We start from the raw sequence: 11,169 nt of genomic DNA on the forward strand, positions 1-11,169 counted from the left end.
AAAAAAAAAAAATCACAACTGAGGTAGTGTCATTTTGTCTTCCTATTTCCCTGCCTGTGTCACCACCACCCCTTGCAGTATCACCTCTCTTTATCGCTCTCCTCTCGCACACGGCTGCCAGCTGCATCGCAATATCCATCACGCAGCACCTCACTGAGAGCTGGTGGCTGCTAAGGCAATATTTACACTGTGGTTTGCATTACAGTTTATAAAATTCTTTGGAGCTCTTCCAAAGGAAAAGCCCCACGTAAATTCAAGTTATTATAGTCATCCACAGGCTAAGCCCAGTTAAAATTTTGCTAGCGCTCACTGCGGAGACTGCAGATGCTTGAAATACTGATCAACGTGCAGCAGAGAAGCTGAGTAATAAACTTCATTAACATTGCCCGTAACACTTTTCTTCGGTGGCATATAATAAATCACTGCTGAATATTCAAGGCATCCCTCCGAGGTTATCTCCATTTTACAGATGGAGGCAGCCAAGAGACAGAAAGTTTAGAACTGGCTTGCCTATAAACACCAAACAGATGCAGAATTCTATTGTCTTGCCTTCAAAGTCCAAAATACGTCTTTCTAGATGCAACTGCAAATTCTATAGAATTGATTCGCAGTGAAATTAAGGAGGCTGTCGCTCCCCAAAATCACTAATGGCTATTCCCCCCGCCAAGTTACAGCACTGGTTACTCACATTGCAGTAACACCTACAGATTGCAGAGAACTGCAGATTGCACAAGGTAGACACCAATAAATAAAAGCCCTATCCCAAAGACCTTATCACGGATAACAAAAGCCAACCTACACATAAAATATAGGAACAGTCAAAAAGAGAAATTAATGACTTGAACTGCAGCAGAGGCTGAACTGGGAATGGACCAGTCCTCCAGAGTGTCAAACACACACAATTAAATTCATGAGCTAAGCATGAACATTAAATTTATGAACTCAACATTGCCCAGGAGATATTTCTAAAGCCTTCTTCTGTATCTGCAAGAACTGATGTCATCAAGCAAAACAAGGAATATTGTGAAAGATGTGTTAACGAGACGGAAAGAATATTTTATGTAGTTTCACACCTTTTCCAGCAAAGAGTTTGACATTTAAGCAGGATGGCCTGGTTACTAATGGCTACTCTATGCATTGATGCAACACGCTCACCGCTGCGATGACTGACAGCTGCAGTAAACAAACAATAATTCACGCCAGGTTCTTCCTCCCTGTGGCGACAGCTTTTGTAAAACTGCAGAACTTAATGAGACACTTTATTTAATATTTATTTCACAATCAGCCTCCTTTATTCTAAAGAATTAGCCTCAGCCCACAATGAATGTTTTCCTTGGTTGTTTCGCCATGCAAGTCAATGCTCAATTTATTTTGAATTTCTTCAGTTCTGAATTTCTAACTAGGGGGGATTTGTTTAAAAAATGTTTTTGTTATTATTATTGAATATCAGCTAACCACCTGCATGGTAGCAAACTAAATCAGCCTGGAGACATGGTCCCCAAAAAATTAACCTAGCAAAAAAAGAATAATTTTAAGATTGGCTTCAACCAAGCAGTTTCCCAACCCAGAGGCACATCATGTTAGAGACAACATTGATATAAATGGGATGGCCATTGACAAAAGGCTGAAGGTTTACGATGAGTAACGTGAAGTTATGAATGATGGAAGCATAAGTGTTTCTGGCCATGCAGCAGCTTGAGAAGGAGCTTCGAAAATTCACATCTGCAGCAGGAAGTTCATGAATTGTCCATAATAACCATGTATTATGGCCCAGGATGGGGAAATTACAATCATCTCTGGCACAGGGATGTCCAACGTGACCCAGCAGACACTTCTCACAAGCCATGCATTTAAAGACACTTCTGTCAATGCTTCCTGGTGACATTTAGGGACCAACTATCTGCATAGTGCAAATGCAGCAAGACAGTTTTCCTGCAGAACTGTAACAGAATTGCTACTAAAAAAAAAAAGAAAGACTTCCTAGTAGAGGGAGATGCTCTACATTAACAAAAGTAGTTCCAGAGTTTACAAACATAATGGAAATAGAGAAGTACCTCAGGATCACAATATGGACATATTTAAGTTTGTTTTCCAGTTTTAAGGGGAGGCAAAAGAGTTCAGAATTTAGTGTTGGCAACTGCTAAAAAGAGACAGTTTGTTTCTACATCGAGCACGCGCTACATCCATACACGAGGTGGTCAGCACACGGCAACAGCCAACAGCAGGTCACAACACAAGAGGGAATCTCATTCCTACAGATACTGCAAAGCAGTTCCCAGCCGAGTCACATGCTAACTTCTCCCTCCTAAATAGATTAAGCAGAAATCCTGGAGTTAATAGCTTGACTCTAGAGGTTCCCCTTTGCCTGCTGAAATTAAAGAGTTAACAGGACCCTAGGTCTATTTGGGAGTTTTCTATGCATGTGCACAAACACATCCATCTATCCAGTCGAGCAAAACACTACTACCATATTTTAGAAATGTGAATACTGCTGGCTTGGAGAAAACGGGCACAGTTCCCTTTTTAGAAGGAACAAATTGTTCTGAACAAGGACAAATGCAATAGAGAAATCAGGCACCGAATTTGCTTCTGATGTTTCAAGCTTCTGGTACACGCAGCTTGGATACAGTCTCTGCATGATTTTTATTTTTATTTTTTTTAGTAGACTCAACATTGTTCAGGAATCACCCCATAACCACCTAACGCTCTCAAGAGCAAATATTTGCAGTGGAGATTTTTATATTATTGGATACATAAAAATTAGAGGGCGCCACAATCTTCTGTTGGCTATAGGAGGCAGCTATCGCTCGCAGGGCTGGAGTAGTTGTGACGATGCAGATATTCACTTCGCTTAAGCAAATTTTAGATAGAAAACATGGAATTAGCTGCAAACTGTGTTAAATTGATCCCTTTAGAGTGAAAGCACTTTTCTGCACTTATGCCACAGAAACAAGGATTACAGAAAAAAGGAACAGGGCCCAAACCCATCATCACACAGGCTGAACTTGCAACTACACAGCTCAGCTCAACCAGGACGTGGAACCAAAAGCAGGAAATGACCATCCCAGGGTTCTCAACAGTCCAGAGACATATGAAAATCCCAAACCTGCCCTTAGGCTCCTGTGAAAGCTATAGATTACTCCAGTCTTCATTGGGGTTTTAATTAAACTAATTACCACAGGTTTCTCTGAGTTAATACCTTTTCTCCACAGGGCATGATGCACCATGAACTTCAGGGGAGATGCAAGAATAAAAAAGCTAATGTTATATCTTTTAATTTTTTTTCCCTGATTCACAAAAATTAACTGATACCCCCATAGTGATTTCAGGCTACATGATTCTCACCTCCAAAGATTACTCATCTCAGGATGGAATAACCTGATGTCTCCAGAGGACTAACAGGAATACCAAATGAGTCAGGAAAGCTTTTTCAACCCTGCATTTATTTTTCAGGTATTTGAGTTAACAGCTATAAAGAACAACAATGAAAGGATTATTTTTTCAAGTGGCAGTCATCTCCTCTCTCAGTTAATCAAGTTGAGTAGCCATCATAAGAAAGCTTGAATCTCCAGTGTTGAAGACGGAATTTAAAACTCCCTTCTGCCATCAGAAAGCAACAGGAAGATGAGACCACACAGCATGGGGACCCCTTAGGGGACTTCCTGAGGTCACTAACAAGAATTCAGGTTGTTTAAGAAATGAAATCATACACAAGTTTGTTTTACTATGTTTTTAAGAAAGGACGTTATTTTAAGTAAATATTCCCATGCTGCAGCCACAACTGTCATGAAAACACCACGCGTTAAGACCCTGGAAGCGTAAGAGATGGCCCCATGGAGAACTTCTCACTAATTAGACATGAAGTTGGCTTCCTTTAAAAACTTGTTAGATAAAAGCCCTGACTGATCTATTTTCCATTACTCTTGAGTTCAGGCAATGAAATTTAAATCACAGAGAAGTGCTAATGACTATTTTTCAAGTCAGCTTTTCATTACTGAAAGCATTCTTTATAACATAGCAAACCCAAAATTTCTTTTCCAGCCCCAGCATGCGTTCTTTTATCGCCCATAAATCTGAACGCTGGTGTTCACCTCTCAACTCACGGTGTTGATCTACATCCTGAACATGGATCTGGGGTTTTTCTGGAGTATAGATTTCTCTGGATCTCCCATCACTTTTGTATCTATGGATGAATGGGTATTGGGAGCAAAAGAGCAAGTGTTGGAAAACAGGAGGGCTTGACAAGTTCCTGTGCCTTAACTTTCATCTGCCACAGGGCAGAGCATAGGTGGGCTGATCTACTAAATGGACACACATTTTTCTTTCTAGCCAACATCTTTAGTAACCTGTTCTCTATTGGTGTCACGTCTTCTACAGATGAATGTCTCCTATTTACACCTATTCACAGCATTCCCCGGATTCATTTGTAGCCGGGGAGTATCCAAGCTCCTAAAGGGTTATTGCTGAACATCACTAGATAGAAGAAAAGCAGTGGGGAAGGGGAGGTGGGGTGGCTGCACTGAAGCAAGCAGAAGCTTAGGCAAATGGAAAACAAGCACAGAGAAAATGGATGGTAACAAGCACATCAGCAGTTCCCCTCGACCTGGTACCATCTCAGTGGTGACATCCCAGGTGAAACATCCCATACAACCCTGTACAGCTTTGCCAGAGGGCAACAACGCTGGTGAAAGGGCTGGACGGCATGGGTTGTGAGGAGCAGCTGAGGACTTCAGGCTTGTCTAGTTTGGAGAAAAAGAGGCGAGGGGTAACTTCATGGCTCTCTACAGCTTCATGAGGAGGGGAAGAAGAGAGAGAGGTGCTGATCACTTCTCCCTGGGATCCAGTGATGAGACACATGGGAATGTTTCAAAGCCGCATCAGAGGAGTTTAGATGGGACACTAGGAAGCACTTCTTTATTGAAAAGGTGGTTAAACACTTGAACAGGCTTCCTGGAGAGGTGGTCAATGCCCCAAGTCTGTCAGTGTTTGAGAAGCGTTTGGATAATGTCATAGAATCATAGAACGGTTAGGGTTGGAAAGGACCTTAAAGATCATCTAGTTCCAACCCCCCTGCCACAGGCATGGACATCTTCCACTACACCAGGTTGCTTAAAGCCTCATCCAACCTGGTCTTGAACACTTCCAGGGATAGGCATCCACAACTCCTCTGGGCAACCTGTTCCAGTGCCTCACCACCCTCAAAGAATTTCTTCTTTATAGCTGATAGAAATCTCCCTTCTTTCAGTTTAAAGCCATTGCCCCTTGTCCTATCACTACATGCCCTTGTCAAAGTCCCTCTCCAGCTTTCTTGTAGCCCCCCTTTAGGTACTGGAAGAACCTTGACCTTAAGGACCTTGTTAATATCCTTAACACATGCTTTAACTTTTGGTTAGCACTGAAATGGTCAGGCAGTTCAACTAGATGATCTTTGTAAGTCCTTTCCAACTGAAAATATTCTATTCTAACCACTTGATTACTCTGGAGAGGGACTCCATACTTCCAGAGCCAGGTAAGGGAGCAATCCCTCCTGCTGAAGCAATAAAAGCTCCTTTTTTTTCAGATGTAAGGGGCTCAGTCCAAAACACTCTGGAAAGCAGATGTAACCCATTGCTACTGCGGGATGAGAGTCTCATACGCAGAGGGAATCATTTTCTTCACGGTTCCAAACAAACTGGTGTCAAGGCTCACACCAGCCTACGGGATAGTAGTCCCATGGCGATTCCCTTTTGCAAACAATAGCCTGGATTTATATCAAGAAACACTCCCACTTTAAAGGCACGCGTGCTGCCCTTCGAGTAACTGATGTTTTGCTTAATCAAAACAGCAGAGTTTGGTTTGCAGTAACTTCACTCCAGACGAGCAGCAGCACAGGGCAGCACTGGGTCGGGCTGCTGGCGCCCTGCGTTACGTTCCTCTCTCTGTGGAGAGCATCTTTAGCAGAACAGAGTTCCCCAAACATCACTTGACTCCTGTACACTTGGGCATCTCTAATACTTCTTCCCCGCCTCCCCCCCCCCCTTTTTTAAATCACCCTGCAGGATACAGTCCTTTGAGAAACCATGTGAGAGCTCATCTTTTTTCATGCCAGCACAGCCTTTCCTCCCCTTCTGCTTCTCTCTCCTCCCTTTCCCCATTACTCTTTTCAAGGTCTAAAAGAAAAGACTATTCAGATACTTAAAGGTTACAGTTAACTTTCAGCTCAGCAGTGCCTAAAAGAAAGTATTTCTGTTAAAAGGAAAGAAGATAAACAGGGTGTCTTGTGATCTTTAAAAGGACAGTAGCAAATTTCCACCAGGCATGCTCTATATCGAGCGACGCAAGACTTTACAGAAGGTTTTCTCCTCGGTACAACTATTCCTTAATTATCTCAGGAAACTAATAGCTAGGTTAAACAGGTGGTTTAAATTTTGCCTTAAGTATATGAGGGCAGAGTGCACCCCTGCGTAGAGAGAGAAGCACAGCTTGGCAGGAGCAGCAAATTCAGGAAAGGCGAGATGACCAATAGCAATTGAGTCTCAAGCTGTTTGCAACCTAAATATCTATCCCCAGCTCAATGCAACAAAGCTCTCTAATGATTTTTATCTACGCAGGGTGAAATCAAATGACATTATAACACAAATCTCACTAATACTTTACGCAGGGCCAACGTTTAATAGCACAAATTAGTTATGAAACTGCTGTAACAGCAACAGACTTTAAAATGGTTTTGACTCTGTTTAAATGATTTTAAGGGACAAGTCCATCCTTGTTCTGCCCTAATTAATTCAACATATTAGCACCTGAGGAATATTTGACTCAGCTCCCTCAGCTGAAATTCATTATTTAAGCACAGGCTGACCAAGAGACATCAGGATTGTATGACAAACGTGGCAGATCAGTGTTTTCCCACTGTAAGAGAGCCATTAAAAATAAAATGAGGATTTAGTTAGTTATTGACAGAATCACTGGGGGGGGACAGGAAGCTAAATGACTTGCTGCAAAATGAAATTACGGAAACTAGAGAGTCAATCAAAACATTGCCTTAGGTCATCTCATTTGTCCTCCAGCCAAAACAGGGCTGTTGCTGAGCATCTCTGCCCCAAGCTCTCTCCAACTGTGTTGATGTTTCCAGCGTTGGAAATCCATCCATAATACAGAAGATTATTTTAATGTCTCCTAAATCCCCTGCTCTGAAGTCTTGCAAGCATCTATATGAGCTTCCTTGTTTAAATAGCCTCATCGCTGCAAGGATGCCCGTCTTGTGCTACTTTCTGTGCTCCTGTCATGCCAGACACTATTGCGATGAATTTCTCGAACTTCTGCATTGCCTGGCTGGTTATTTGCCAATACGTATGAACTAGCTCCTAGCACATTCCCCACTCCTCTTTTTGTGCCTGCCAAGAGCAATGTTTGCACTCAAACTATTGGTCCTGCCCCACCACCCTGCCCCAACACTCCAGCTCCGGCTGCGAGCAACATCTACCCCCCAAGAGGTGGGCCTGGGAAGGAGAGGAACAAGTGGCCTGGATGGCAAACAGAGGAAAGCTCTTTCATGGAAGGCAACAAATGGAGGTTCAATTTGCTCACAGACACCTCTCCCACTCCCCAGTTCTCACCTTCCCTCCCCATGCCTGTTTGGGAAGCAATTGCCTACTTCCTCCAAAAAAGCCTTCTTCATCCATCCACCTCTCCCCTTCAGAAACTCCAGTTGCCTCACCAGACCTCAACGCCAGGCAACAAAACTCTCTGTCCTCTTATAGTTCAGCTCTGGAGCAGAGAAGAAAGTGAAGCTTAAGAGACAGTAAGTCTGTCCCAGCTCTGGTTCTTCCCAGTTCCCCTCATCTCACCAGTCTTTGGATCTCCCCATACATGAGGCTGGGAGACACCCAAACGTCCCAGGGCAGCTTGAACCTCTTCCTACAACAGTTCTGCGACGGGCAATTTAATACAGCGCAGGGGGCATGTAGGCGAAGCTCATAAAGCCAACTTACAAAGATGCGATTTCTGGCTTTACTAAGAAGCCAAACAACAGCATCAAACTCAATTTGATTAAGAACAAGACTAATATACAAGAAAATTGTACGAAGTATGACCATGGGACCATCTAGTCCTGAATCCTGTCTCAAACACTGGACATGAGTAAAAAATTGGGGAAAAGGTAAAAGATCAGAGGAAACATTTAGTGTTGCCTTCCTGGGACAGTCTCTCTTCTTCCAGCAATTGGCATCTCAGGGACTTCTTGAACCCCAGTAAATGCACAGGTCTGCATTTAGGTCTTTGCAGGATCAGGACTCAAATTACTCAAGAGGAACGGGCCCTGAGCTCATCTGTGCTTTTTCACAGCAATCACTCATCCATTGAGTGATTTGCAGCTTTTGGTCCATTTTTATGTGTCTGTATTTCTGTTGCTGCACAGCAAAATTTCATCTTATTAATAGTGTAGATTTCTGAGTTACATTTTTAATCCACTTCTGGCAGTAGTATAATATAGCTTGAAAACACAAGCACATTGTCACAAGACTTTCTAAATTCGATAGATTTGATAACTTGGAAAAACAATAAAACAAGCATGAATTCCAACACACATTTCTAAAGAGATATTTAGACACAGATAAAGATGAAAGCAACATTAAAAAGAGGGACATGGCAAAAGTTACATTACTTTTAAACTAAAAAAAAATCCCTGGCCATGGATTCCCTGCTTGTTCTCCACAACTTCTGTATCAATATTTCCCAGAACAATTCCCAGGCTACACTTTCAAATTATCACTTCATTTCCAATGCCTCTCTCCATAGCAAACAAAATCACTGCTATAAAACTTCTCCTTTTACAGCCAAGATGGGAAACCCTCTATTAGATTACTCATTCCCTCCCTTGTAAAATAAAGAGGAAAATGCCATTCCAGGAAATAAAAATGTTAAAAAAAAGACCAACAAAACAAAGGCAACTCCTGCCTGCAGTGTTGTTCTTCCCCTTTGAGTCAGTAACAAAGAGAAAGGAAGGAAAAAACACAGATAAAATAAACGTAAGGAGGAGGTGTGGATGCAGCATGTTTATCCCACTGGAAGAGGGGAGGCTGTAAAACGCTGGGCATTGCACATGGACACCCCAACCACCGCCTCGGTGTTGACAAACACTTGGATTAAACCAAACAGGGAGTTTCATTGTCCCCATCGCACTCATGTCACCCGTCCTCTAGTGCTGCGATTCCAGGGAGAGTCTGCCAGAGGACACACAGTGCCAGTTACACAAGAGAAGCGCAGAAGCAAATACGCAGCAGAGCGAAAGGGGAAAAAAAAATAAGAAGTAGCTCAGCTGCACACTCTTCCTGCCCTCAGAACAGCCTCCAAGTCGGGCTTTGGAGTGGATTAACGTTAAAGGGCACTGAAAGACGCTGAGAGATTTGAGACGAGCAGGACTCCTCCGTGCACACACATTTCACTGCCACCAACACAAAATTAGGTGTCTGGGGTTCGCGAGCAATTGTCAGCAATATCATAGTCACAGAAGGGGAAAAACCTCCTCATGCACGAAGAAAAAAAAATAAATCTAGTATCTTGCAGTAATATCATAGCGCTGTTCAAGTAAAGACCTGAACCGCACCTCACAAACTGCAAGCGACAGGGAAACAAACAAAAAACCACACTAAAATGAAGCTCTGATAGACCACAAAGTTTTTACAAAGTTTAAAATCTACATGCTTCTTGTATTTGCAGTTAAAGGGAAAAAAGACTGGAGCAATAGCTTGGAAGTTGAAATAAACCATCAGACTGTCCAAACGACAATTTTTAAGATGTATACTCATAACATGACTTGGAAAAGAAACCTGGATCAACTGCACGCAGCCGGAATGGAGGGTCACTTTGACTCAAATTTCCCCCATTCCCCTGAAAGAAGGGAAGAACAAGAGTGTCGAAACATAGAAGCCACACGACACAGCACACCAGCACCCCAAAACCAACCTTAAAACAGACTTCGCTTATTTGATTTTTAAAAATATTGTTGTTTTTTGTGTTTTTTTTTTTTTCCCCCCAGGAATCTCGGGTCTCACAGGCGCTCAGCAGCCCTTAACGACAGGAATTAAAAATCCATCTTATTTTTCACTGTTATACAATGCAGAAGACAAACGGGACAGGGCTCCCCCACGGTGGTAGCCGTTCAGGACGGCGCTATTTCGGGGCGTCCGGAGCATCCCGAAGTTGCGGGAGTTTCCCGGAGGCTGCGGGACGCGCAGCGCGGCCGCGGAGGTGTCGCCGCGGCGGGGACGCGCCTGCCCGCCGGGCCCGAAGGGCGGGGAGGGGGTGCTCATCCCCGCGGTATTTCTCCGATTTAGGGGGTTTTGAGGGTTTTTTGCCCCCCTTTTTCAGCAATGTCAGGGAAAGGCGGCGCAGCCCCGCTCGGCAGCGCTTCTCCCCGCTGGGGAACGCACAGTGCGAGGAAGCGCATAGGGAGATGGGCGGGTTGGGGGTGGTAAGAAAAGGGAGGAAAAAACACACATAAAAATAAGAGAAGCGCAGAACTCACCTGGTTTGGGATTTTTCCTCCCTCTCCACGACCATAAAACGAGGCGGGAGCCAGGAGCCGGTCACCGGCGACGGGAGAAGGCTGGCAGCACCGGGCCGCCCCGCGATGGGGATAGCGGGGCTGGGTGCGCTGCAGCTCCCGCGCACTCGGGAGTAGGTGCTGGGCCGTCCCTGGTGCGGTGCAGCCCCCCAGGGCTGGGCGCAAGGCAGTCCGCTCCCCCGGGGCTGGGTACCGGCCACCTCTCCGGTGCAGAGCAGCTCCCCGGGATGGGTGCAGCGGGGTCGGGCGCAAAGCAGCCCCGCTCGGGGATGGGAGCTGGGCCCCCTCCCCGTTACAGGGCAGTCCCCCGCAATAGGTGCTGAGCCACTCCCGAGGCAGGACAGGCCCCCCGGGATGGGTGCAGCGGAGCTCAGTGCAAGGCAGCCCCCTCCAGGGATGGGTGCGGGGCCGCCCCCGCCGCAGGGCAGCCCCTCGGGCTGGGGCAGGAGCAGGGCCGCCCCGAGCCAGTGCTAGGGGGCTGGAGCAAAAGCAGGGCCACCCCCCCACGGTGGCCGGCGCTGGCAGCGGGAGGCGGCACCAGCGGAGCACAATGAACGGCGGCGCAGCCCCGCGGCCGCCCGCTGGGCAATGACATCACCCCTCTCGCCCGCCGGGGCGGGGCGAGC

The 11,169-nt window shown here is 45.3% G+C and overlaps 1 protein-coding gene across 1 annotated transcript in view; it reads right to left on the reverse strand.

Annotated features, from left to right (window-relative positions):
• RAB30 (RAB30, member RAS oncogene family) overlaps positions 1-10,582 on the reverse strand; it is a 44,582-nt gene extending 34,000 nt beyond the window's left edge. Inside the window, exon 1 of the mRNA XM_086622121.1 lies at positions 10,505-10,582. The gene's annotated coding sequence lies outside the window, so the exon portion shown is untranslated. The remainder of the gene's footprint in view (positions 1-10,504) is intronic.
• Between the last annotated feature and the right edge of the window lie 587 nt (positions 10,583-11,169).

This window comes from Tauraco erythrolophus, chromosome 1 (assembly GCF_009769465.1).
Source record: "Tauraco erythrolophus isolate bTauEry1 chromosome 1, bTauEry1.pri, whole genome shotgun sequence".
Lineage (NCBI taxonomy): Eukaryota > Metazoa > Chordata > Aves > Musophagiformes > Musophagidae > Tauraco > Tauraco erythrolophus.